Here is a 26387-nt window from a genome sequence, read left to right on the forward strand (position 1 = left end):
ATAACAGTAGGGGCGCCTGGGTGGCACAGCGGTTAAGCATCTGCCTTCGGCTCAGGGCGTGATCCTGGCGTTCTGGGATTGAGCCCCAATCAGGCTCTTCTGCTATGAGCCTGCTTCTTCCTCTCCCAACTCCCCCTGCTTGTGTTCCCTCTCTCACTGGCTGTCTCTATCTCTGTTGAATAAATAAATAAAATCTTTAAAAAATAAATAAATAAATAAATAATAACAATAATAATAAAAATTTTAAAAAGATACTGCCTGAAGTCAGCAGAATAAAAAGTAGAAGTTTAAGTAGATTATTTTTTAAGTGGTAAGATAACACTGTATGTCAATTATACTGTGATAATAAAAAAATAATAAAGTGGTAAGCATAACTCATAGAAATGTCAAAAAGAATAAGTGTCTGAAATCGGAGGAACGGAGGAAGGATGAAAGTTATCAGAGAATTGAATTCCTTATCTGACCTAAGGGGGCATCCGAAGACACCGTTAACCAGTTGTTAAAAATCAAGGCATGAAGAACTAACACAGAAACACATAAAAATGGTTGCCTTTGGAGAATCAAGGTGTGGGTAAGGCACGGGAATAATTTATATTTGAAGGATTATTACGGAGTTCACAACCAAAGACGATGAGCAGAGTCTCAGAGATGGAGGATGGAGGTGTCCTTCCTCCTCACTCCCCCTTCTCAGCCCCTCCCTCCTTCCAGAGTCTGCCGCCCTCCACCCCCCACCCCCAGCAGCGACATTCCAGGGCCAGCCTCACCAAGTTCTTGCTCTTCTGTCTCTCACCTAGCTTGGGGTTTATATTCTGAACCATAATCTTATCGAAGACACTGACTTCTTCCTACCCGTGCATCAGGACACAGGATCTTTTTACTCTACTTAAAAGTAAAGACAAAATCATTAGATTTAGAAGCTTGAATTGTCACTTACAAAGAAATTTGGCTATGGCTACCTGGGAAACATCCATACTTTGGGGTAGAGAGACATGGGCTCGCATCAAGTCACGACCAACGACGTGAAGGTAATCTATTCCAACTTTGACAGAGTCACACGGAACCCCTCCCCTAAAGTGCAGCTCCGGCCAAGATGTGACAGTTCTTGGTCATTTGGGTTTGCACCAATCCTTTTGAGGGACTAAAGAAAGTTAGGGACCCTCCGCCTGGAAAATCCACATAGACAACATTGCATACAACTTCATGGTCTCCTAGAGCTCTTCTATGAACCCCAGGTTAAGAAGCCCCAGATTAGAGAATTACAGAGAGAACTAAACTACTGTTAGAGATGCTAGTTGTGGCCTAATAAAAACTGCCCCCAGCATTCTGCAGCAGAGCAACCCTCATGTTCTATGCCGTTAAAAAGCCCAAGATGTGAAACACTGAAAAAGACGACTCAAAGTCTCGGCTTAAACAACACTGCACAAAGAGAACAAGAATTCCCTATGCCTTCAGTGAAATTCCTGATATGAGAAAGCAAATGTCCAGATACAGGTCACCAAGAGCTGTTTTTTGGTTTTGTTTTGCCTTTCTTCCAGCAGGTCCAGAATCCTGCAAGTCTTAAATGGTCTGACTGTAATCTCTGCACTCCACTCCACCCCGCAGAGACCTCCAAAGCAGTGAGTCCTTCCTGGTCTCTCTTCCTGTTGAACCCAGCTTCGACTCAGATGCTAATCACAGGAACTTCTCTTTCTTTCCTACTTGCATCTCCTGCATCTACTACCCAACCCCATTACTGGATCCAGGTACCTGCATAATGTTGGAGAAAAGTCAAGCCATCTTGAAACTCTTGCAAGTGTATCATTTCAGATCTCTGCTGACTTTCAATACCACCTTTCTCCAATCCTTTTCTTGTCCTTGGTCAACCAACTCTCACATGGCCCTTAACATATTGCCAAACTTTCATCATTATCCTCCAATGCTCTTTTCAACCCCTGCCTCCTCCCAGTCTTCAAGACATCATTAAGCCTCCTTTTCATACATAGAAATAGGGCATTATCTCTCAGCAGCTCCCGCTGGTTTAATGGTTTCTTTCCATTCATGCTCATTCCTAATTTCCTTTCTTTTTTTTTTTTTTTAAGATTTTATTTATTTATTTGAGAGAGAGAGAGCACAGACAGAAAAGGAAACTCCCTGCTGAGCAGAGAGCCTGACACGGGGCTCAACCCCAGGACCCTGAGATCATGACCGGAGCCTAAGGCAGATGCCCAACCAACCAAGCCACCCAGGTACCTAACTTCCTTTCTTTCAGTCTTAGAGAAAAGGCGATCTGCATGGACTCAAGCCTGGTCTGTGTCTTTAATTCTTCTTCCTGCCAACCACATGACTTTGCTCCTTGATCATCTATCTCCTCTCTTGCTCTCTGTTGACTCCTCAATGCCTCGACTCCTCCTCTCCATGCTAGTTCATTGTCCCCAAATTGTAAGCAGAGTCAAGCGTCTCCCAGATAAAAAAGAAAGAACTGGCCTTCACCTCAAAGCTCTCTGAGAGCTTCTGGCCAGTTATCCTTCTGTATTGACATCTTCCGAAAGTGTAGTTTTATTTAATTTCATATTCTCATATGAGACTTCTGTTCCCTGGCTGTACCAGCCCCCTTCTGATCGCCAAATCCAAATTAACACTTTAACATTTTTCTCTATGGTATTTGGTATCTACTTCTATCATTTTAGCATCCAAACTCTCCATTCTGCCGGCTGTCCCCCCATCTCTGGCCATTTCTTACTCTTACTTATGAGCTCCTCTGCTTTCTCCTGCCTTTAAATGTTGGCATTCCTACATTTACCCCAAGGCTTCACTGACTGGTTAGAGATTTTTTTCATGAGAGATTAGATTGACCCACTTAGGGTTTCATCAACTATTTGTCTGCAGATGACTAACAGATTCATACCTTTAGATCATACCTCCCTGAGGGTCAGGCTCATCTAGTCAAACCCTCTGTTGGTTATCTCAGTCTAGATTTTACTCAAGCAACTAAAACTCAAAATGTCCAGTGTGGACCCGTCCTTCCCCCAACCTGCTCCTTTTCCTGTACTCTAGTCTTTGTGGTAACACCATCCACAGAGACCCCAAAGTTAGAGCTCACCCTTGATTCCTCCCCCCAACAATTGATTATAAAGGCCCAGTGATAGAAACTTCCTCAATATTTCTGGGCTCTAATTCTTATTTGCTCCGCCTACCATCTCAGGCCATTATGTTGTCTCATGAGGATTATTACACAACCTCCTACTTTTAGTATTGACCTCTCAAATTCAACTACTACACAAGATAGTGGAGGTCTACGTTCATTTATTCATTTCACAAATATTCATTGACGGCAAATGACGTATTTACAGTGCAGAGGGAAAAGCTATTTTTTTAATGACTAGATAAGGATTGTAGTAATATAAAATTAGATGCTATATGGCAGGGGTCAGCCACCTGTTTCTATACGGTCCATGAGCTAGGAATGAGTTTTACGTTATTTTGTGGTTGGGAAAAAAACAAAAAACGGAAGAAGAAGAAGATTTCATGACACATGAAAACTGCCTGAAATTCAAACTTCATACGCCAAAATAAAGTTTTATTGAAACACAGCCCTGGTCATTAATTTATGTTTTTTCTATGGCTGCTTTTATGCTACAAAAGCACAGTTGGGTAGTTATGATAGAGAGTGGGCAGACCATATAACAATTAGGATATCTGAAAATATGTACTATCTGGCCCTTCGCAGAAAAAGATCACTGACACCTGCAATATGGTATTATAAAAAATTAATCATACATTTCCAAAAAAATTTACAGGGAAAATGGGTTAGGGGTGCTTATATTTTATAGACTCTAAAAAGCTTATGTAATATTACACATCTTCAAATAACATTAATTTAATAGAATTAAATATAAAAATTATCCTTCTGGTTAGTTTAATAAATAGTTGTTGAGTACCTATGTATCAAGTATGTTTTTAGGCACTGAACGTACAAAGATAATAAAAACAGTCCACGGAGTTAAAAAAAAATAGATATTTCCATTGCATCTAGGCCTTTTGGCTAAGATCGAGTGTGAAAAAAATAGATATTTCCATAAAATTAATCAAAACTGTGAAAAGGTTTCAAAGGGTTATAGTCATTAGAGACAGAGGAGGGGCCGTCAGCCAAGCAGGACTGTTCAGGAAAGTCTTTCTGGTAGGAAGAACCACTCAGCTAGAACTAGAAATGGTATGTTCTTACCCAACCCAGTTCCCTGATAAAAGTAATCCATCTGTTATAGTCATTCATTCTTATAAGAATAAGCATTATTCATGCGTTTTTTAATTTAAGCTTTAATTAATTAATTATTTTTAAAATTTTTATTGTCGAAGTGTAATGACACACCACATGTATTTTTTAAAGTAACAATATTTTAAATTCTCCATTACTGTTTTGAAACCAGATGTATCTGGAAGCTTTCATTAGCACAGGACTGCTTGCACACCAGTATCTTCCCCAGTTAAATGGCCATTGCCATTTGCGCCTGCAATCATAATGAACGTGGAAAATAGCATAAATCTGATGGATGGCGCACAATGCAAATATTTTATACTTGTTAGCCGTGTACGTGTGTCAGATAATTGTACATTTACTACACTTGGATCTCAATTAATTCATTCAGGATGATTGGATATTAGTGAAAATAAAAAAAATGCAAACACCGTAATAATGTTACCTGAAAGGGTATTTCATTACCTGTAGAATGTAGGAGACATTTCTCTCATTAGCATCTTCTACTAAATTAGGGTTTTATGCTGTTAGAGTATTTGTGGCTTAGTCAAAGCTCATAAAATAGACAGTAGCCAATAATGGAGGGGAATGATTTACTGGCAAAGACCCAAGTTTCTAAGTCCCCTTTCTTTTTTTTTTTTTTTACATTCACGTAGTCAGAAATTACTTACGCTCATCTTTTCACATTTCCTTCGGAAAAAAGAATAGATATACATTTTTTAACGTCACTGACTTTTTTAAAAGAGATGTGCATTTAAAGACCTTTCACCTTTTATACCGGCCACTAAAATTTCATTTGTACCATTCCAAGGACCAACTGGAGATACATATGTAACATGATTTCTCAAAAAAATCATTTTTCATTTGTTCCTCCTGTTACATCTGCCAACTCTAACATCTAGATAAGGAAATAATTTAAGATGGGCTGCATTATTGACTTGGGTGTGTGTTAGCAAACAAGATCAGAAACAGGAGTTAGTTTTAATAAATCATCCAGGATATTGTTCTACTACCCACCTATCATCACGGGCAATCGCTGCACACACGGCTGAGAATACTGGGTATTTCTCGAGGTTTCACTGACTCTCAGCTGGACAAATGGCCAGAGTGACTAGCCGAGAAACCAATACAATTTGAGTTTGGAATAGATATCAAGGTTGACAAGGAAGTGACCAAGAATGATAATTTTTTTTTTAAAGGTTTTATTTATTTATTTGACAGAGAGAGAGAGACACACACAGCGAGAGAGAGGGAACACAAGCAGGGGGAGTGGGAGAGGGAGAAACAGGCTTCCCACTGAGCAGGGAGCCCAATGCAGGCCTGGATCCCAGGACCCCAGGATCATGACCTGAGCCGAAGGCAGACACTTAACCCTGAGCCACCCAGGCACCCCTGATAATTTGTTTTCTGACTTCTTTTACTCTAGTTTCAGAGGATTTGTCTAAAGCCAAACTATTTAATAGGTCTTAGAATTGCATAGCTCTTTTTCTTGGGGCTTTCTATATTTTTACAAACTAGTTTATTTAAATTTCATCACAAAATGATAGTCTTATTTTAAATACAAGGTAGGATACAATGAGGTGTAAAACATTATATTCTCATTCAAAAATACATTTTTAGGGGCACGTGGGTGGCTCAGTTCGTTAAGCATCTGCTTTCGGCTGGGGTCTTGATCCTGGAGTCTAGGGATTGAGCCCCTGTCAGGTTCCCTGCTTAGCGGAGAGTCTGCCCCTCCCCCACCATGCTTTCAGTCTCTCTCAAATAAATAAATAAACAAATCTTTTAAAAAAATACTTAAAGCACTTTCGTGTCTTAGAGATAATATTAAGTAGCATACGCCTTAGTCATAATGGTGGAATAACAGAACTTATTGTATGATTACTTAATCATGAGTTTTCTTAAAAATTAATTTCTTACATAATACGTTCTCAAACACATTTTTAACCTGACAAATACTCTTTCATTTCACATAAGAATGTGCTATGTTGATATTCTATGATGTTACCATTAAAGGTTTAGGAAATATAAAAACAAGAAAATACCTTTCTAAATAAAATATAGTTACTACGGCTGTTTGAATTCACAATTGTCTTTTTATACTCTAATGACAAGATGCCTTTCTGATGGCATCAATATCAGAAATCCTTTCTGACACCTTCTTCAGTTTTTTTGATCTATTTCTCTAGTCTGCCTTTCATTGCTTCATAACAGCTTTGGTATTCAAGATCTTTCCTGCTTTTGCCTTTTTGCACGTAATGAAAATTTACTCAGTTCTTTGGAACCTGCCAGCAGGAATAAAACAGCCCCTCTCCTTATATGTATATAAATAAAAATTGCATGGCTCATCCACTTTTGTACACAATCCCAAATCTTAAAATTTTAGCACTTAAGATAGTCAGTGGATGCTTCACTGATACCTTTCTAGTCAAAGCCTAGGAGGATAAACGTGATTTGTATTTTCTTAATGTTCAGTCATAATTTGGCTTAATAAAATCCCAAAGTAAGAAACAGTTTTCCAAAGAGAATTATGTCACAAAGTCCAATACAATCTGCTAGCAAAGTAATATTCAGATCGAAGGTATCGATGATATAGGGATAGGATGATCAATTTTTTTCTTAGCTAATAAAAATGCTATACTTTCAGTTTAAATGAATTTTCTCTTCTACTTAGAGATGTCGTTTTTCAAACTGCTTGTGGAACAAGTTTAATATTCCTGCCGTTCACCTGTTTCCTAGATCAGTGTTATTTTTTTTTTAAAGATTTTATTTATTTATTTGACAGATAGAGACAGCTAGCGAGAGAGGGAACACAAGCAGGGGGAGTGGGAGAGGAAGAAGCAGGCTCATAGCAGAGGAGCCCGATGTGGGGCTCGATCCCTTAACGTCAGGATCACGCCCTGAGCCAAAGGCAGACGCTTAACCGCTATGCCTCCCAGGTGCCCCTAGATCAGTGTTATTTATTTGCACAAATAAGCAAGTGCCATTAAAAGAATCCTGTTTTCAGATTTCAAAGCAATCAGATTTGAGAAAGCAGTGTGGGTCCTGACAGTCCATGGCTAACCCTATAATAGTAGGTGTTCACGTACACCATTTAATGGACTTTTAATTTCCCTGTAATTTAGGGAGATAAAAGGAGCAAAACATGGCAGATAAGGAATTATGGTATTCCAGAATTTAGAAAAAAGTGCATTATTAAGTGTGAAACGTTCAATTATAAGAAAGAGTGGAATTACATTTTCTACTGAATATGTTAAATATAAATTTTCTCATTTCAATACTTTAATATGAATTTCTGAAGCTTTAGTGGAGTACGATATTTCTTTGTTTTTATTTTTTTAACCTGTATATATTGGAGGAATTTAACTACATTTTTAAGCAATAATCCACAGACATTATAAACATAATTTCGGTTCTTAGGAAGTTAAAGTGCAAAATACAGTTATTAGTCAGATATTCGCCACCAAAAAGCTATTAGATATAATGAGATAAGTCAGAAGGGTGACCAGTTACAGAATAAATATCAAAATCAGTAACATTTCCATAGAAGAACACTAATCAAAAAAACAATGAAAAAATTATTATTCCATTCACATTAACAACAAATACACTTAAAAGAATGGGAAATAAATACAACGAGCAAGATACAGGCTTTCGCCAAGCAAATCACAAAATTTTCCTACGGGATATGAAAGAGGACTTGAAACCCACTGACTTATTTCTAGCTGGTAAGATCTAATAGCCAAGTTCTCCTGAATTAACTTGTAAGTTATATAAATTCTATCAAAATTCACTGGGATTTTATGTTTTGCCTTTACAAAATGATTCTATGTTCGCGCAATGAAGTATAAACTAGCAAAACCTCTGAATGTGCGTATCCGTGCATGAACGTGTGTGCATACACAGCTGAGCCTTGAACAGTACGGGGTGAAGGATGTTCACCCCCATGCAGTCAAAAATCCATGTATAACTATTGGCGCCCCCAAAACATAATTACTAATAGCCTCCTGTTGACCAGAAGCCTCACCAATAACACAGTTGATGAATGCCTACTTAGTATATGTATTATATACTGTATTCTTACAGTAGAGTAAGCCAGTGAAAAGAAAATGTATTAAGAAAACCATAAGGAGGAGAAAATACATTTATAATACCTTACTGTAAAATTTTCACATACAAGTGAACCCCTGCAGTTCAAACTGAGTTGGTCAAAGATCAGGTGTATATAGAAAGAGAATGGTGAGAGGAGAGTTGAATTTTTATGTATTTCTGGTTATGTTTTATAAAGCTAAGACACTCTACAAAGTACCATATAGGTTCAATGGTAAAGAGACAAAACAATGAATGCATTGGAAGCTCACAAATCTATCTACTTTATTTAATATATGATATTTAATATATAGTATTTAATATGGTATTTAATATATGATAAAGGTGGTATTTTGAATCAGTGAAGAAATAACAAACTGTTCATTAAATTGTTCTGGCACACCTGGGGCAAATTATCACTATCCTCATTTTACCAGCGAGGAAAGTGGAAAAGAGAGGTTAGGTAACTTGCTCATAGTCACACAGTTAGTAGGAAATAGATCAAGGACTAAACTCAGGCAGGCTTACTCCAGAGTCTGAGCCTTTATCTGAGCCTTTACACTGTCTCTTCCTCGTACTTGATTTTTGCAACAATCTCATTTTACAAATAAAAAAACTGAACAACAGAACAACTTCCTAAGATTACATATCAAGTAATTCAGGCCCTCAGCATAGTTATCTGATTTTTCAAAAATATTGTTTGCCCATTAAATCTAAATTTATAAAAATCTAGATCTTTGGAAGTGGTCAGATTATTTTTATAAAATAGTCTCATCAATTCTTACTAACTACCTAATACAGTGTTATTTCTAATATTTGGATGAACTGTGAGAAAGAGGAGATGTCTAACAGCATCAACTATGGTCTTCCAATTTAATAAAAACATGGATAAAAATTATCTTTAATAAAAACATGGATAAAAATTATCTTTATATTGCATAAAATTCTCCATATTGGGCCCAGTTCAGATTTCACCCTCTTTGAGAGTACTTTTGCAACTTTATTTTACTTCTATCCCCAACCCAATGATAAAATAAATTGTTCCCTCTTCATTATACTGTTTTTCTTTCTTTCTCTCTTTTTCTTTTCTTTTTTTTTTTTTTTTTTAGCACCAACCCCACTGGATTATAGTTATCTGTAAAAATGTTTTTGTGTCAAGATATCAAGGGTGAAGCAAGAATTATTTTTATTCTCAGGGCATATTACAGTGCCTGTCGTATAGTAGAAGTTCAATAAATATTTTGCATTGTCCTGAAACTGATCATCTATACTAACAGAGTATCTTTTTATACAGTACAAAACTGGAGGCTATTTGGAAATAGACAAGAACATTTGTCATAATCTCCCATAATCTCCAGAAGCCAGAGGGAACTAGTAAAGCATCAGAAATAAAAATTTTAAAATCTGGTTTCAAATCTTGGGTCTACAACTGTTTATTAACCACTGAGCTTCATTTTTCATATCTCTTTTCATAAAATGGAATGATCCCAGGGTCTTTGTGAGCGATAAATGAAAAGAATTTAGTGGAAACACCGATTATAATGCCTACTACGTACTCCCTGTCAATGTTGTTTATCCTTTTAACATTAATATGGCCTTTTGTTAAGCTATTGTAACATGTCGTGTCCTGTGCCAACCATTTTAGGTACCATGTCATGTAATCTTCATGACAGCACTTCAGTTCAGCTCATGATATCCTCACTTTACGGGAAAGGAAACTGGAATTCAGAGGGGTCAAATGGGTTGCCAAGGTCACACAGCTAGAAATTAAGAAAGGTGGAATTCCAACTCACAAGTGCCTGATTACAGCTGCTGATCTTAACCACTATAATTTTTTCTATAAAACAATGTCTTTAAAAATTGCAAGTCTCTATACTCTAAGAAAGCTATGCTCTAAAACCTAGACAACTAAGAGATATAGATTTGGGAAGGGGGCAATAAAAAAAATTAAGACTTTTTAGATGACTTAGGTTTCACAGAACATTCTGGAGCTGAAACAGAGCACGTACTACCAGAGTCAGGGTTCACGGAATGCCCAACGACTTCCGATTTTTTTCTCTATTCCAAATTTTGTTTGTAATCTATAAACTACTGAATATTTTCACTTGAGTGTCTCAGAGAGTCCTCAAACTCAACAGATATGGGGCTTTCTGTCCTTGGAGTTCTGTCTGACTGGATTGAATCACCCCACCTCCTCCAGGTCACTCCTCCCTCATCTACTTGACTTGAATTAAAATAAAGTTTACTGTCTGTTTCCAGACTAAGAAGATTGAGAATGCACTGACAGCAGAAGATTTGTCTTCTTCAAATTCAATGATACACTTTGTAGGACCTGACCTGGGGCTTGGCTCCTAATAAAAAAATACAATTTCTATATATGCACATATGTACCTACCCACCTATCTAATTGTCAATTGTACACAAAACTAGCATATAACCAATTTACAGGCAGTTAATTATTTGACCCTGGGTAAAGTGTTTTGTTTTTCATCATTTGGTTTTAGTTAATATATAGCTCACCTCAAAGAAATACCCCAAACCTTCTACCCAACTGCTGGTTAATTTTTATACTGAATCACGTTTTAATACAAATGTAATCTTTAGGCAGAATGTTTTCTTCTCATCTCAATCCCTCCCCTATTTAAAAATAACACTTGTTTCTAAAACACTATAGAAATTTGGTGTGACCACATGGGAGAAAACATTCTGTTGTTTATACCTTTGTTTTTGCCTTCTCCAAAGGAATAAACTCCTTGAATTTAAATTCTCTGCCCAGGAGTTAATATTTATTTTTTTTTCAAAAGTTAGTTTTTTAGAAAGCTAACTATATGTATTTATTATTTACCTAACAAAAGGATTTTGAAGACGTCTTATAGGTAAGGCACTTTGCTAGGTCCTAAGGAAGATTTAAAAAACAAGATCTCTGCTCTCTAGAAGCCCACAGCGTATGGAGGCTGATAATGTTCACATTCAGGGAGGCAACATATGAGAGTGTCTAGTTCAGTGTTTGCTACATAGAAAGTACTTGATCAATTTGTTAAAAGAAATAATCAGAATATGAGATCGTAATTACTACCTCAACGGTTTATACAGAAATCACATTCAACATCATCTTTGCAGCTAAAATTATTTTACAGAACACAGAATTCCAATAGATTAACTCAAGATGTCTTGATTTAAAAAAAATATCTGTAAGTCTACATGCATCTGACGTACATATCCATTTTAATAAACCATAACACCTTTGCGGGGTGGGGGGAGGCAGCAATGCCAAATTAAGTAAAAGGTAACTGATTGATAGAAGCAAATTCACAACGTGAGCAACTGCAATTATTTTAGGTATTTCATTTTTATCCTAATGCTAATGTCACTGAATTGTTTAAAACGGCTTTAAAGTAGGGAGGTGATTGTTTTGCCACAGATTAGGGAAATCATGGTTTATTGGCCAAGTCACTGACCTTCCAAGATCCTGAACTAAAATCGCGTTAGCACAAGTTGTTTTAATGTGAACTTGATGCAGAAACTCAGAGCCTGAGAAAGGAGATCTGAAAGGCACCTTTCTAAAAAACAATTGATTTGCTTCATTTCATTGAAATGGCTAATGCTTTGATGGTTCATATTTACAATGGCTTGTCCTGCTCTCCAGTGGAGTTGATATGTTGGAGTCTTTAACACCATAAACTTGATCAGAACTTCCTCAGTAATAAACAGACTGGATTGAGGGGGTGCGCCCCTCCTCATCAGGCCTCTGGAGCCCATTTGCTTACCAATTTGTAGCTAAAGACATCGAGAACGGTGCTCTTCACGCTCAACTGCTCCAGGCGGTGGAAAACAGTCCTGGGAAACTCAATATGCAAACCGGTTCGGGAGCCCGAAAGACTTCAAAGAGAAGAAAATTTGACCTTCCTTAGCGAAAGGCTGTTGCACAGTTAAATTCACTTTTAAGTGTGGAATGTCCACAGCATTCATAAAGCACGCGAAGAATGTCTATTTCCTTGTAAGTGGCTCCCTAAACGACACCGAAAATTAAAGGCTGGGATTCTAGTTTGTCCATTTTTGCCAAATGCCGAAGATATTTCAGATTTTCACAGTGATTCATGTTGAATCCCATGGTTGAAACACGTGGCCTGTTAAAGAGCCAGGGACACACAGCTGTCCTCCACGTTCATGCACATACCGCTACTGAAGGGCCAGGGGTCGTTGGTAGGTTTGTTTTTCCTTTAAAACTCCACTCCTTTGGAGGTGTGCTAGGTATATTTTCTTTCTTTACCTTTGAACAACAGATCCAGTTGAATCATGAGCAGGTTGAAACCAAGCTATTAAATTAGCACAAAATTGCTGATTCTCTCTGCCTCCCACCTTTTTCTTTTTTAATGTTGGAAGGTTTTCACTGAACAAGTGTGTCCTATAACAAGGTGCAGAATCTCACCCAGGTTATTTGCCTATCCGTTTGCAAAGTAATTTTGCAATAGCAGCACTTGGGGCTGCTATGGTGAGTTCAGGGTTAACCTAACAGTCACCAACCCAAATTCTCACCTAAATTCTGAAAGAAAGAAGAAGTCCATGGGGGTCACACCTCAGTAATCAGGAAAAGAAAATTATCCTCTGCAGCCCTGTCGAAAATCCCTGACAATTAATATCATCCCAACCTCTTTACACGTGTAGCCTACCTACAAAAAGAATTCCGTGAATTCGTTACGGAGAAAATTCAGGCCAAAAATTAAAGGATTTTTAGTGGGCTCTAGCTCGGCTTCTCAGCCAGATTTCAATACAATCCCCCTGTAACTCTCAGCCCTATGTTTAGTGTACGTCTCCTGCAATTTAACCCATTTCTCTTCATGGTGAAAAAAATTCCTGGTTCATAGATTCTTCAGGAATATGATGGCAATCATGGTATAACAGCATGATTAATGCTAAAAGTCATTTGTGCAGGAAACAGAAGATCAAATGATTTAATGTCAGGATTTTTTAACTAATTTTAATCTGAATAAAAAATAAGCGGCTTGGGGATTGTTTAAATCCTCTTTGAAAACAAATCCTAAACCTGTAAGATGGATCCGAAAGCTTTTGGGTGAAGGTGTTCATTAGCAAGGGAACATTACCAAAGAAGGGCTGTGCCAATTAAAAAGCAAAATCACATTTTAAATAAAATGAAAACACAAAATTGTAAATTTTTTATTTTTAATATATATTAGGTATGTATATTTGTGTATGTAGGTATGAGAACAGCATACGCTACTCTTTTCTCTTTAATATTTTATTTATTTATTTGATAGCCCAAGCGGGGGGAGGGGGGGCACTGCAGAGGGGAGGGAGAAGCAGGCTCCCCACTGAGCAGGGGACTCCATCCCAGGACTCTAGGATCATGACTTGAGCCGAAGGCAGACACTTGACAGACTGAGCCACCCAGGTTCCCCCCACCTTTTACATATGTTCCTTTCTTATGTTTTAGTTATCTAAAGTACCCAGCAATTGATAACAACAAAAATTTAAAAATCTCCTTATTTCCAAATATTTTAATATTTATTGTTATAATAATAAAGCATGCAAATAATTTTTTCTCAATTTTTTTTCTTCAGGAACTTCATTGCCAGTTGAATGGAAGAGTATCTACATAAACTAAAAATAAGTACGATAATTAATTAAGCCAAAGGATCCATACTGATTTAATAATCTGAATATTTAAGACTCTATAGATTCAAATATTATCAACAAAGATGAAAAATTAGGGGCGCCTGGGTGGCACAGCGGTTGAGCGTCTGCCTTCAGCTCAGGGCGTGATCCCAGCGTTATGGGATCGAGCCCCACATCAGGCTCCTCCGCTGTGAGCCTGCTTCTTCCTCTCCCACTCCCCCTGCTTGTGTTCTCTCTCGCGCTGGCTGTCTCTATCTCTGTAGAATAAATAAATAAAAATCTTTAAAAAAAAAAAGATGAAAAATTAATGTCTCCAAATGTTTATATATGTATGTATATGTGTTTTTATCTATTTATATAATATCTCATATCTCAATTCAATCAATAAATAATGGTCTGGCAAAAAAAACTTGCATTCAACAATGGTTCCTAATCGCAATAAAAATACTCAAGAAAATTTTAAATTCCCTCCTGACTATCTATCTCCCTGGATTTCTAGTTTATGCTTCAGAGGTCATTTATCTTTCCAGTGTCTGTCTCAGCTACAAAACTGGGCTAAAATCTTTCCTTTTCTGTAGATAATTTATATAAAATGCTAGTAAAAATATATATCAGGCACAAAATAATTTTGTCAATGCTCATATCTCTTTGAAGAAGAACTAACGTGGACTACAACTTGCACAGTTACAAATGAAAGGTAGAAGTTAAAAGAAAGCAATACTCATTAGCTGTGAAATCCTAAAAGCTATCGAATCCAATCAGACAAGGGAAGAGTTAAAATAGGAGAACTCCCAAAAGCTTAGATGACTTTGGAAACACAGATCAAAAACAAAGAGACGGAAAGTATAATTAACTCCATTACTGCTCAGTCAAATGAAAACAGCCATGACATCCTTTCTTATTTATGACACCAGCAAATAGCTCAATTCCACTCCTGGATATTGCTGTAGGACAGCACTGGTTCCACAGCAGGTGAAACAGAAAAAAGCCGCTAAAATTTATGTCACTAGATCACATTAGAGATGTAAGATTTATGCAGAAGTCCCATAAAAAATAAGTAGCTTTTATATCTTATAACAATTCTTGTTCTCTAGCAAACAGAAGTACGGTTGTGGAAATATCCATAGAGACCCAGAATTTTCTAAAGTACATTTAGAATAATTAAAAGTGTATTTATTTAAATATGTATTTTATCTCAGATGTTGGAATTTACCAACAACCGTAAAAAACACTTAAGCAACCGAGCCGTTTATTACCATTTATAAATATTTTTATTTATGAGTTGTCCTTAGGAATGGGAAAATGTGGTACATATTCACCATTGTATAGAAGGTACAACAGAAAAAGCCTTCTTAGCCACTTTGGTGTTCCTACTTCCTAGAACTGTACTTACCATGAAGTAGTTATTACTCAGTTAATGTATTTATCTGTAAAGAATTCCATTGTGTATATATATTCTATTGCTCCAGCTCAGATGGCAGGGACACCCTTCGATTTCTTTCTATCTGTTATCAATGCCTGGAACCGGTACCTTATCTACAACAGATGCTCAATAAATCTTAGTTGTTTGCCTCATCTTCTGAGTTAAAGAAATAGTTTCACAATGATATACCATCTCTTCTTCACTGCTGGTGGAAGTATGAATTGGCACGAACGTTTGAATGGCAATCTGTTTTTCACACTTATGGTCAAGAATGTTCCTAGCAGGGGCGCCTGGGTGGCGCAGTCGCTAAGCGTCTGCCTTCGGCTCAGGGCGTGATCCCGGCGTTCGGGGATCGAGTCCCACATCAGGCTTTTCCACTGGGAACCTGCTTCTTCCTCTCCCATTCCCCCGGCTTGTGTTCTCTCTCGCGCTGGCTGTCTCTATCTCTGTCGAGTAAATAAATACAATCTTTAAGAAAAAAAAAAAAAAGAATGTTCCTAGCAGCATAGTTTCTAAGAACAAAAAGGGAAGAATGGATAAATAGTGGTAAACTCACATAAGGCAATGTTGCAGAATAGTGAAAAAGTATCAACTATCCCTACGCCGGTGATCACGAATGGTTCTCCCAAATAAGGTACTGAGGAAACAACACCAAACTGCACATCATTTATATAAAGTTCTGAAGTATGAAAGCAATACTATATTATATACTACATGGTATCATTATTTTACATGCAGGGAAGTAAAAAAGCACTACATTCAGTGAGTGGAGTGAGTGGTTGCCTTGGGGTGTGGAAGGATAGTGCAGTCATGGAGAGCGTACAGGAACCAGGACCCTGGGGAGGCCAAACGTATTCGGAACATTTTACTTTTTAAGCGGGATAGTGAGAAAATGAGATTTTTTTTATTTTAATGTTTTTTTATTATATTATGTTAGTCACCATACAGTACGTCCCTGGTTTCTGATGTAAAGTTCGATGATTCATTAGTTGCGTATAACACCCAGTGCACCATGCAATACGTGACCTCCTTAATACCCATTATTATTATTGTCTCTTCACCTTTCTGTAACTCTGGAAGAGTTTTTATTTTTTTTTTTTTTGAAGATTTTATTTATTCGTTTGAGAGAGAGAGCAAGAGAGAGCACGAGTCGGAGGTAGGGTCAGAGGGAGAGGGAGAAGCAGGCTCCCCACTGAGCAGAGAGCCTGACGTGAGGCTCAATCCCAGGACCCTAGCATCATGACCTGAGCCAAAGGCAGACGCTTCACATGCTGAGCCACCCAGGTGCCCCTCTGTAAGTGTTTTTAAAGGGATAAGAAAATAACATTAACAAGGTAATAGCTAATCTTCCATGGGGTAAATGTCCTAATTAGGTTCTTCTTACCATCTCAAAATTGTTAAGGGTAATTCTACCGTGAATAGAATGGGGTGCTGGTGTGAGGGGGCACCCTTTCGCTCAAGCATGGCAAAGAGACTCAAACCCCAAATGTAGAACCCAGGAGAAGAGAGATGAAACCTTGGAAAGCAAAAGAAACTACTCTCTTTAGCCAAGGAATAAAAATATGAATAGAGACCAAGATGGCCAAGAAGCCATGAGATGCCCCGTTGGCCAGTAATCTCATCCTTGCTCACATTCTCTCTTTAAATTGGGTGAACCTGTAACATCATCCAGATAACATAGTTTTGAAAGTAACGAGGGGCATTATTAAAAAATACACTGGAACAAAAAATGTAAACCAGAACTGTCCCAGGCCAAATGGGCTGAAGAGGAACACTGTGACCACAGCCACGATAGCCAGAAGCCCATGGCAGTAAGAGGTATACCCACATTCTTTGGGGTGAATGAATTCTACAGAGGTCAATGTGGATAAAGAGTGAGTGTTGCTAGATGAGATTTCTAGCCACATAGACACTTGATATGAAGTGCTAGTTTTAGATGGCCTGGAAATAAACTAACAAAATTCAGGTGGGCCAAAGAGAAAGCAAGAGAAATTGCTCTCTTTCATGGTGGCCTGGCTGGAGATTTTGTCTAAAATTGATATTTGGGAATGGCACGTGAAGGCATTTAATTTAGAGTTACAGTGACGGTTTTAAAAGTCTGAAATGGTTATCTCTGGGGAGAGGGCTAGCAGACAAAGGAGGAATAGTCATGTCAATATACATGTGTATTATTTCTTTACCATACATGTGTATTATTTTTATACTAAAAATATTAAAAATTTAGAAAAATGATAATACTCAGTACTGACAAATGGATGGGGTAAATAATAGTAATACCTAATATTTAATGAGCATTTAATAAATGCCATGTGTTCCATGCTTAATAGGTTTTGTCATTCAATCTTCATACCAAGCCCATAAATTATCATGCCCACATTCTAGATGAGGTAACAGACCCTGGGAGGTAATGTAACTTGTCCAAAGTCACACAGCTTGTGAGTGCTGGACCTGAGATTGGCACCCAGGTTACCAAACTCCAAAGCCCACTGAAATTATACTTCTATTCTGCCTTGGGCTTGAATTTGATGCTGCAGGAAGTATATACGGGTACAAATTTTCATACGGTATTTTGAAACATGTATCAAAACGTTTAGTGTACTCTTTGACTTAGAAATTATATTTCTACATATTCATGCTAAGGAAGAATGGTAAACATGCCCCATGGGACATATCAAAGGAAGTCTAGCTCAACAATGCATATGAAAGAAAAAAAAAGTCAAATCCATCAATAGGAGATTGAGTTTTTTAAATTATGATTTATTCCTACAATACAATATTCTCAATCTGTATTTATTTACCTGGAAGATTTACATGGACAGTGTTATATGGAAAAGGCAAGTTGCAACACAATGTGCATCTATATTTTTGTAAAAAAAGAAAAATGTCTAAACAAACATGCAAAAAGAGTTTGGAAGGCTCTCCTTCGCATTGCTGCTTCTTGGGAGAGACTGTCTCTAAGAGCCTGACCTAAGGCGTGCTTCTCCTGTTGATTTTCCATCATGATTCTCTGTGCTTGGCCTTTATAAAAGTGTAATATATACTCATGTGTTTGCTTTCTTGTTTATTATTTGTGTCTTTTACTAATTTTAAGCTAACCAAATGCAGGAACCACATCTGTATAGCTCACCGCTATTCACCCAGACCCGACTGACACACAATATATGCTCCGAAATCACGCCCAACAAATTCATTTCCAGGTGATTGCCACGTTCTACTCTATGCCTTCGTCCATTGCTTCAGCTCTTACAAGAAGAATGGTGAGCACTGCTTTTATAATTGTGGGGGGGAGGGTAGTGAAGCTCTTTTTAGTGTGGGTAACCAATCAATCGATTAATCGATTAGCAATGCAGAGGTAATCCTGATGAAGTGAAAGCCCCCGGTAGATTTGCAGCCATAAGACTTTTTCCTGCAGAACTTTCTTCCTTTCTTCCTTCCACTTTCTAGGTGGGAGCATTATTTCCCTACCCACCCAACATCCCCCCCCCGCATGCTTTTTTCCTTACACCTTTTCCCTTTCATTTTTAGTTTTAAAGCCTAGGTCCTTTACTCTCATTGAAAAAGGTATGTCGATATTCATTGGTAGGGCAAAAAGCAGCTTCCTGCCCCCCAGGGAAGCAAGAGAATCTTCCAAACCTCATGGCCCTAAGTGGACCAGGGAGACCCAAGCAGCAAAGGCTACCAAGACAGGGTCACTGGGGATTTGTTTTGGGTTTTTTTTTTTTTTTCTGTTATTCTGTATTTTGCATTGGGAGTGCCATCAGGAGGTGGGAGCCATGGCTGAAAGGGTTCTTTCCCTTTCATCTCCGGAGAGAATAGGCTGACCTCACCCCAGCCTCCCACTGTCAAAGGAATAGTCATTCCATAAATATTTGTTGCAAAAAAAAAAAGAATGAAATAGTGATCGTGTAAGACATTCTTTTCATTGGTCTTGCTGTGGCGGTAAAAGCCATAAAAACCATAACTGAAAAATGTAAGATTTGATAAATATTAAGTTTGGGGAAGAAAAAAATGTATTTATAAATTAATTTGTTTTCAATATAAGACCTTGTATGTAAGGTTCCAACACAGTGAATTTTTACAGTGAAGCTATAAACTCTAAAATGGGGATTATGAGTGTGGACAATATAATTTATAATACTTGCATAGCTTTCAATTATTCAGGTGCTCAAAGCCCAACAAATTGAATAATGAACAGGGGTAATGAATTGAACCCTGAGAAGGTGATAACAGAAAACACGGGGTAGTCACCACGAGGAATTCACATACAGAAGTAGCCCAGAAAGAAATAAACTTGTTTGAAGGACACATTTTCTCTTTCAAGCCAAAACATTTACGGAACCATAATGCAAGTAGGAATTGCTTTTAAGAAATACCTGCGAAAGGCATAAAGCTGCTAAAATAGTATATTTCAGATGACCAAACGGAGAATTAGAATCATAAATTGGCCTGTTACATTCTCTGAGAGCGTCGGTCCTCTATTTCATTATTTTTGACAACCCTGGGCCGGGGTGGGTGGGGGGTGGGGCCGAGGTGCAGAGGGGAGATGCAGTCATATAAATTATTAAGCACCATTGCTTTAGATTCAGGCTTGGAAGTGTGTGGATATTCCACAGACCCTAAAGCACAGAGTTCCTAACAGTATTTCATACAACACTGCAGATCAGAAATTTAAATAACGAAATGGCTTCTGAACTCGCTGTTCAGACCCGGGTTGGATGATGCATGTTCGCGTCTGCCAGTGAAGGTTCTGAAGGAAGGGTGCAGACTAAGCCTTGCACCAACTCCTCTGCTTCCAGGGATACTGCAGGCCCGTGAAATGTGCACTCGGCGAAAATTCCGGAAAGATTCAAATTAAATACAATTAGCTAAAGTCAGTAAAAATTGATGATTCCCGTCACCCCTCCAACCCCACCGCCATCACACATACCGCTTAGCCCGCACCCACATCAGCCTCCTACATAAACTATATTTCTCAAAGCTAGTTAAAAATAATCTGTCTTCTAGAATATTGCAAGCCAGAAGGCAATACTGTATAGTAATTAGTGTATTACCCGTGAGGTCCGGCTAACTGGTTTCAAATCTCATGTCTACTGTTTTCTAGATGTGCCCTAGGCAAACTATTAAACCTTTTCATCTTCAGTTTCTTTATCTGAATAATGGAGATAATAACAATACCTACCCCACAAGATTATTGGGAGTATTAAATGAGATGATATATGCAAGACATCTAGGGCGTTCCTGGTCTATAGCTGGCATTCAAACAGTATGAGCTATTATCACTAGGCCAAACCTGCATTGGCCAAGATTGTTTAAAAGTATTTGAGATGGGACGCCTGGGTGACTTAGTCAGTGAAGTGTCTGCCTTTGGCTCAGGTCGTGATTCCGGGATCCCGGGATCAAGTCACATCGGGCTCCCTGTTCAGCGAGAAATCGGCTTCTCCCTCTGCCTGCAGCTCCCCAGCTTGTGCGCTCGTGCTCTCTTTCTCTCTGACAAATAAATAAAATCTTTAAAAAAGAAGTATTTGAGACCCTGGTGGTATCTGGCACCTGTAAATATGAGTCCTAGCGTTCACAAGAACTATTTAAATGCTTTCTGTTGGCTTGGGGCTATCAGTGGTGACTAATGCTGCTGTGCGCTTAGAAACAATTTTGTAACAGCAAACACAGAACCGTTCACAGGGACACCGAGTGCTTATTTACCTTCGACGATCATGTCGAGGGGCAGACAAAAGGGACTCATTGGTTTGATAAGTATCGTCAGATGTATGTCACATCCGTTAGACGGCTATGCCTGTGTAACTTGAGTTTGATGGTTCTGGTCCTAAACTATGGTTCTGCCCAGTGGACTTCATGATAATTCACACAAATCTGTCCTGGAAAGACAAGGTCAACGGTGCAAAACTCCAGAAGCAGTTGTTCCAGTGGGAGAATTTCATAGAATATTCTCAGTGGTATTTCACCACACAGACAATAATTTAAAACAATCGAGGTGCATCAGGACTTTTCTCAGATCCGCATGTAAATCTTCTAGAACATCTGGAGTGTTTTGCATTTTGTTTTTGGTCACTCATTAATCAAAGGAGCATTGAAGGTGAAAATTTGTACGGACCTTAAAGATCGTCTGATGTGACCACTTTATATTAGAGACAAGAGAACCAGGATCAAGAGAGGAAGCTGTGGGGGCACCTGGGTGGCTCAGTCATTAAGCGTCTGCCTTCGGCTCAGGGCATGATCCCAGAGTCCTGGGATAGAGCCCCACATCAGGCTCCTCCTCTGGGAGCCTGCTTCTTCCTCTCCCACTCCCCCTGCTTGTGTTCCCTCTCTCGCTGGCTGTCTCTCTCTCTGTCAAATAAATAAATAAATCTCTTTAAAAAAAAAAGAGAGAGGAAGCTGTGCTTCAAAGAGCTGAGATTCAGATGGATTTCATTCATGGGTCATAAGCATATTCTCAATGATGTGGATGGCCACTGAAATGTCCAGAAAACTTCAGTGGTATATGTGGAGACGATCGATCATAAGGTATAAATTCCTATTTAGCACTTTTACTTCACAATACCTAATAATGTAATGGCCCTCTGAATGTTAATACAAATCCATGGCCATCAATTTCTTTAAGATAAAGCTTAAGACACCTGCTCAATAGAATTCTCTTTACGTACAGCGTTTATATGCATACATCAGGCATTTCATTTCTCCTGTTTATATTGATATTCCTTCAATATCCAATTAAGTTTAAGATATTTAAATCACCCATAACACATGGACCACATTCATTGTAGGTTCCTGTTCTATACTGCCAAATGAATGAGTTCTAAAGGGAAGCATTTCAAACTATTATAACTGATGGGCTATGAACTGTGAACTCTCAGAAACCTTGAAAAAAACATTTTGTTTAAGGGTGACCTAGAACAACGAAAGGACAATAATTCACAACATGACCTTGGATAAGTCAATTAACCTCTTTGGACCTGGGTTTTTCACCTGTAAAGTGAGGGGGTTGGCCAGGATGACGCCTAAGGAGACTTCCACATCGACCACTCGACGATTCAGCGTTACTCCATTGCCACGGTGGCTCAGTACAGTGGTAGGTTATACCCGTCACCCCTTCTAATAGCTATTCAATCTTACTTCTAAAAGCAGGTCCCACTGGTGTCGGAGGGTGTGCTCCTTGTTTTTAGTGCACAGTGGAGGATTCAGTGGTGGGGAACAGATGAGGATCGATGCCCCTGTTATGGCCACAGCTGGGGCACTTCACGCTGGGGCTGGGAGCATTTGAGATCGGAAGGGAATGACCACTGGTAGGACAATCGCAATGCAAGAGCTTTGTGTTTGGGGATGTTTTTGGCGGGATGTCACTCTCCTCTAATGAGTATGTGATCTGAAAAAAAAATGTGTCTCTCCTGATCTGCTAGCATTTGGAGGCTTCCTTCCTGTTTGGCAAAGTACAGAAATGGGCCCTATAAAATCATGAAAAAGTAGAAAATCTCCCCTTTGCACTCTATCCCTAGCTTTTCACTCAAACTGAGATTTATGGCCAGCATCAGAATCTTTGCCCTGCCCCCAGAGCTCCTCAGAGTCCACAGAGATTGATAAAGAACTTAAGCTCCTCCCCAAATCATAAAACCGGCATAAAGAGAATGCCTCTACAGAGGGGAAGTAAAAAGAAGGAAAGAAAATTGGTTTGGGTAAGAGTACTGTGAATATTCTACTCAAATAAATCTTATTAGATAAGAATGTAGCAAACAACTGGAGGCAAGAAAAATAGGACAACCCTATAGCAATATTAAAGGAGTAAAATGCTGCACAGTTTTTCAGTTGAAGATAAGTTTGAAGGTTTTAATGCAACAGGTGTCATTGACAAATTAGGGTTGCAAATAGCCATTGCCTCCTTGATCAAAGCTGCGACTCATAGGAAAGCCTAGAGAAAGAAGAATACACATAGAAAATTCCCTGAAATGAACATGTGCCCCTCACCACCACAAACCCCTCTGACATGTTGTTTTCTAAATTGCCCAAAGGTTCCCCATTAACACCTTATTCATGTTGAGAAATGAACTGTAAGAATAAGCAAGCCCTTAGAAAAGTCAGCCTGTTTGAGAGAGAAGGAGAGAACACAATCTCTTAGCGAAGGCAATTTCAAAACTGAATACTTCCAAATTGTGCCATTCATTCCCTCAATAAAAACTTGAGCAGATAGGGCATCAGGGTGACTCAGGCGGTTAAGCATCTGACTTTTGATTTCAGCTCAGGTCATGATCTCAGGGTTGTGAGATGGAGCCCCTGAGTCAGGCTCCACATTCAGCGTGGAGTCTGCTTGTTCCTCTCCCTCCCCCTGCTTACTCTCTGTCTCCCTGTCTCTCAAATAAATAAATAAATAAAATCTTAAAAAAAACAAAACAAAACAAAAAAACTCGAGGAGCTAACAATAATAATGAATGTAAAATTCCTATCTTTAACTAGATTACCAAGTCTATGTCTGACCGAGACAGCAGAAGGCTGGAATACTGGCTTTTCTTATAAACTGTCTGTGGACAAGGACATTAACCTCTCCAAATCTGTTTCCTCCTCTGTAGAATGAAAATAGTAGCATAATTGTAATAGACTGATGTGGGACTGAAACTAGATACTATACATAAATACCTGGAACAGCGCTTGGAACATAGTGGGATCTCAGTGAATGAGAATGGGAATTATTATTATCATTACCATCATTATTTCCCTGGCACACTCTGTGTCCTGGTGGCTACCTCCCAAGTGTATACAGATAGTCCTCCTTTGATGCAGATTTCAAGCACACGGGTAATTATATTATCTCAAGAGTAAATCCTCTTCTTTTCTTATCAGTTTCAACACTGCAAAATCATAGGAACAGGAACTGCCATATATTCAGCCAAAACTATGGCCCATCCAAGTTCAAGTAGTCCATCACCAACATAGACACTATCAGTAAAAAATTGTAAGTAACAATAGCAATTGTTACCAGTTATTGAGACCTTAGTATATAGGAGGCTTGCTAAGGATTATTTATGGATTGTTTCACTTAATCCTTACCAAAACTCCTATGAAGTTGGTTATTTTTACCCACATTTTTCAGATGAAGGTTGGGGATGCAGTGGGGAGTTGCTTAAGCAAAATGCATTACCTTGCCCAAAGTTTACACAAGCAGTCCCTCTTATAAGAAAGTTTTATGCTTTAAAAAAGGTATTGAAGGTCTAGTTCTCTACTGAAAAACCACAGCATTTTACAAATTTAGAGAAGTGGAATTGGGGGGTGGGGGTTAGTACAAGATTTGAGAAAGTAGGGACCTGACCTGTTCTATCCAGTTAAACAGTAAAATCCTTGGTTTTGGAGCCCAAGATATACATGCTTCAAAGTTCCTCAAAATAATTTTGATAGTTTTGGAAACCATCACTTATCCTAAATCCTATTTATAGTTCTAACATACATGAATTTTTTACATTCTTTCTTGATCAATTTGTATTTCATTCCAGGGCTTCCTCATAGAATCCTGAACCCCCCAAATTAATTATTAGACAACTGAAGTTATAAATAATTTTTAAAATTTGCTTGAAATTTATTTAGACTTAGTTTCAAATGGTAACTTCTCTTCACAGTATTTCTGGCTTTATAAAGATGCTCACATTTATTTACCCACATTATTGTCTTCATGTTTCTTCTCAGAGGTGAAATTTTAACAATATTATTACAGATAATTTTCTCCCATTTCATGTCCTCAACCATTTTAGTTACTTTTCTCTGACACTTCCTTAGTTTTATAGATTATATGTTAATGACCCCCCAATGAATCGCACCTCCCAATATCCAGACCCGTGTTTGTTTCTTCTAATGTTGCCTCTGGACTTGGCCATGACTTGTTTTGGCCTATAGGATATCAGCAAAGAGGAAGACAGAGCAGTGTAGCGGAGAAAGCTTGGGCTTTGGGTCAAGCAAGACCCAGGTTCAGTTCACGAATCTGCAACATGTTAGCTGAAACATTGAAAAAAATGGTTTGATTCCTCTGGTCCTCATTTGGAGAAGTAGGTTGCAGTGGTAGAACGTGACCCAGGTTTGAGTCCTTGTTCTATTATTGTGGACTTGTGCAAGCCCTTTAATTCCTCTGAATTCAGGTTCCTTATCAGTAAAATGGACATCATAATACTTACCCTATAATTGTTAATATTATACAATTAGCACCTCACAAGCACTAGGCACTCAAAAAATTGCAATACTTGCTGAACGATACATTCATACTAATTTTTGTTCTCTTCTTTAAAGAGAACAAAATGTTTGCAAATAAATATAATCAACTAAAATTGTCAGTGTTCGCTACCATGTTCATTGTATTTGTGTACTACAGCTTGATTCAACGTGTATTTCATAAATCATAGACATATTACTTCCACTGGATAAAAATGAGAACAGATTTAAAAAACACACAAAATAGGGGCGCCTGGGTGGCACAGCGGTTAAGCGTCTGCCTTCGGCTCAGGGCGTGATCCTGGCGTTACGGGATCGAGCCCCACATCAGGCTCCTCTGCTATGAGCCTGCTTCTTCCTCTCCCACTCCCCCTGCTTGTGTTCCCTCTCTCGCTGGCTGTCTCTATCTCTGTCGAATAAATAAATAAAATCTTTAAAAAAAAAACCACACAAAATAAAAATTTCCCATTTCCTGCTACCTTAAGTTAATAATCATTAATACTTTGGTGCCTAGACATTCAGATGGTTTTCTGAAAACGTGAAAGTATACTGTTTTGTAATTTGCCCTTTTTTCACTAAGGAGCATAGGGTGAACAACTTTACACTTCTATAAGTACACTCCCAAGGCTGCTTCATTAATGGCTGTAGCATATTCCATTGTATGGATGAATTATCATTCATTTAACCAGTCTTGATGTTCACATTAAAAAGCAGCTGCATTTTATTTGCCATACACAAATCAAGTCAATCATCAGACTTCAACAGAAAAAGATTTCATATTGACTTTAATAAACATTTTTAGTTTATAGATGTCAT

General features: G+C 38.3%; 1 long non-coding RNA gene across 1 annotated transcript in view; it reads right to left on the reverse strand.

Moving 5' to 3' along the window:
* The window catches only part of LOC117803266, a 44101-nt gene extending 31883 nt beyond the window's left edge, over positions 1–12218 (reverse strand). The window contains exon 1 of the long non-coding RNA XR_004626952.1: positions 12085–12218. This is a non-coding gene — a long non-coding RNA (uncharacterized LOC117803266). The remainder of the gene's footprint in view (positions 1–12084) is intronic.
* Positions 12219–26387: the final 14169 nt, after the last annotated feature.

Source organism: Ailuropoda melanoleuca, chromosome 8, assembly GCF_002007445.2.
Source record: "Ailuropoda melanoleuca isolate Jingjing chromosome 8, ASM200744v2, whole genome shotgun sequence".
NCBI classification, from domain to species: Eukaryota; Metazoa; Chordata; class Mammalia; order Carnivora; family Ursidae; genus Ailuropoda; species Ailuropoda melanoleuca.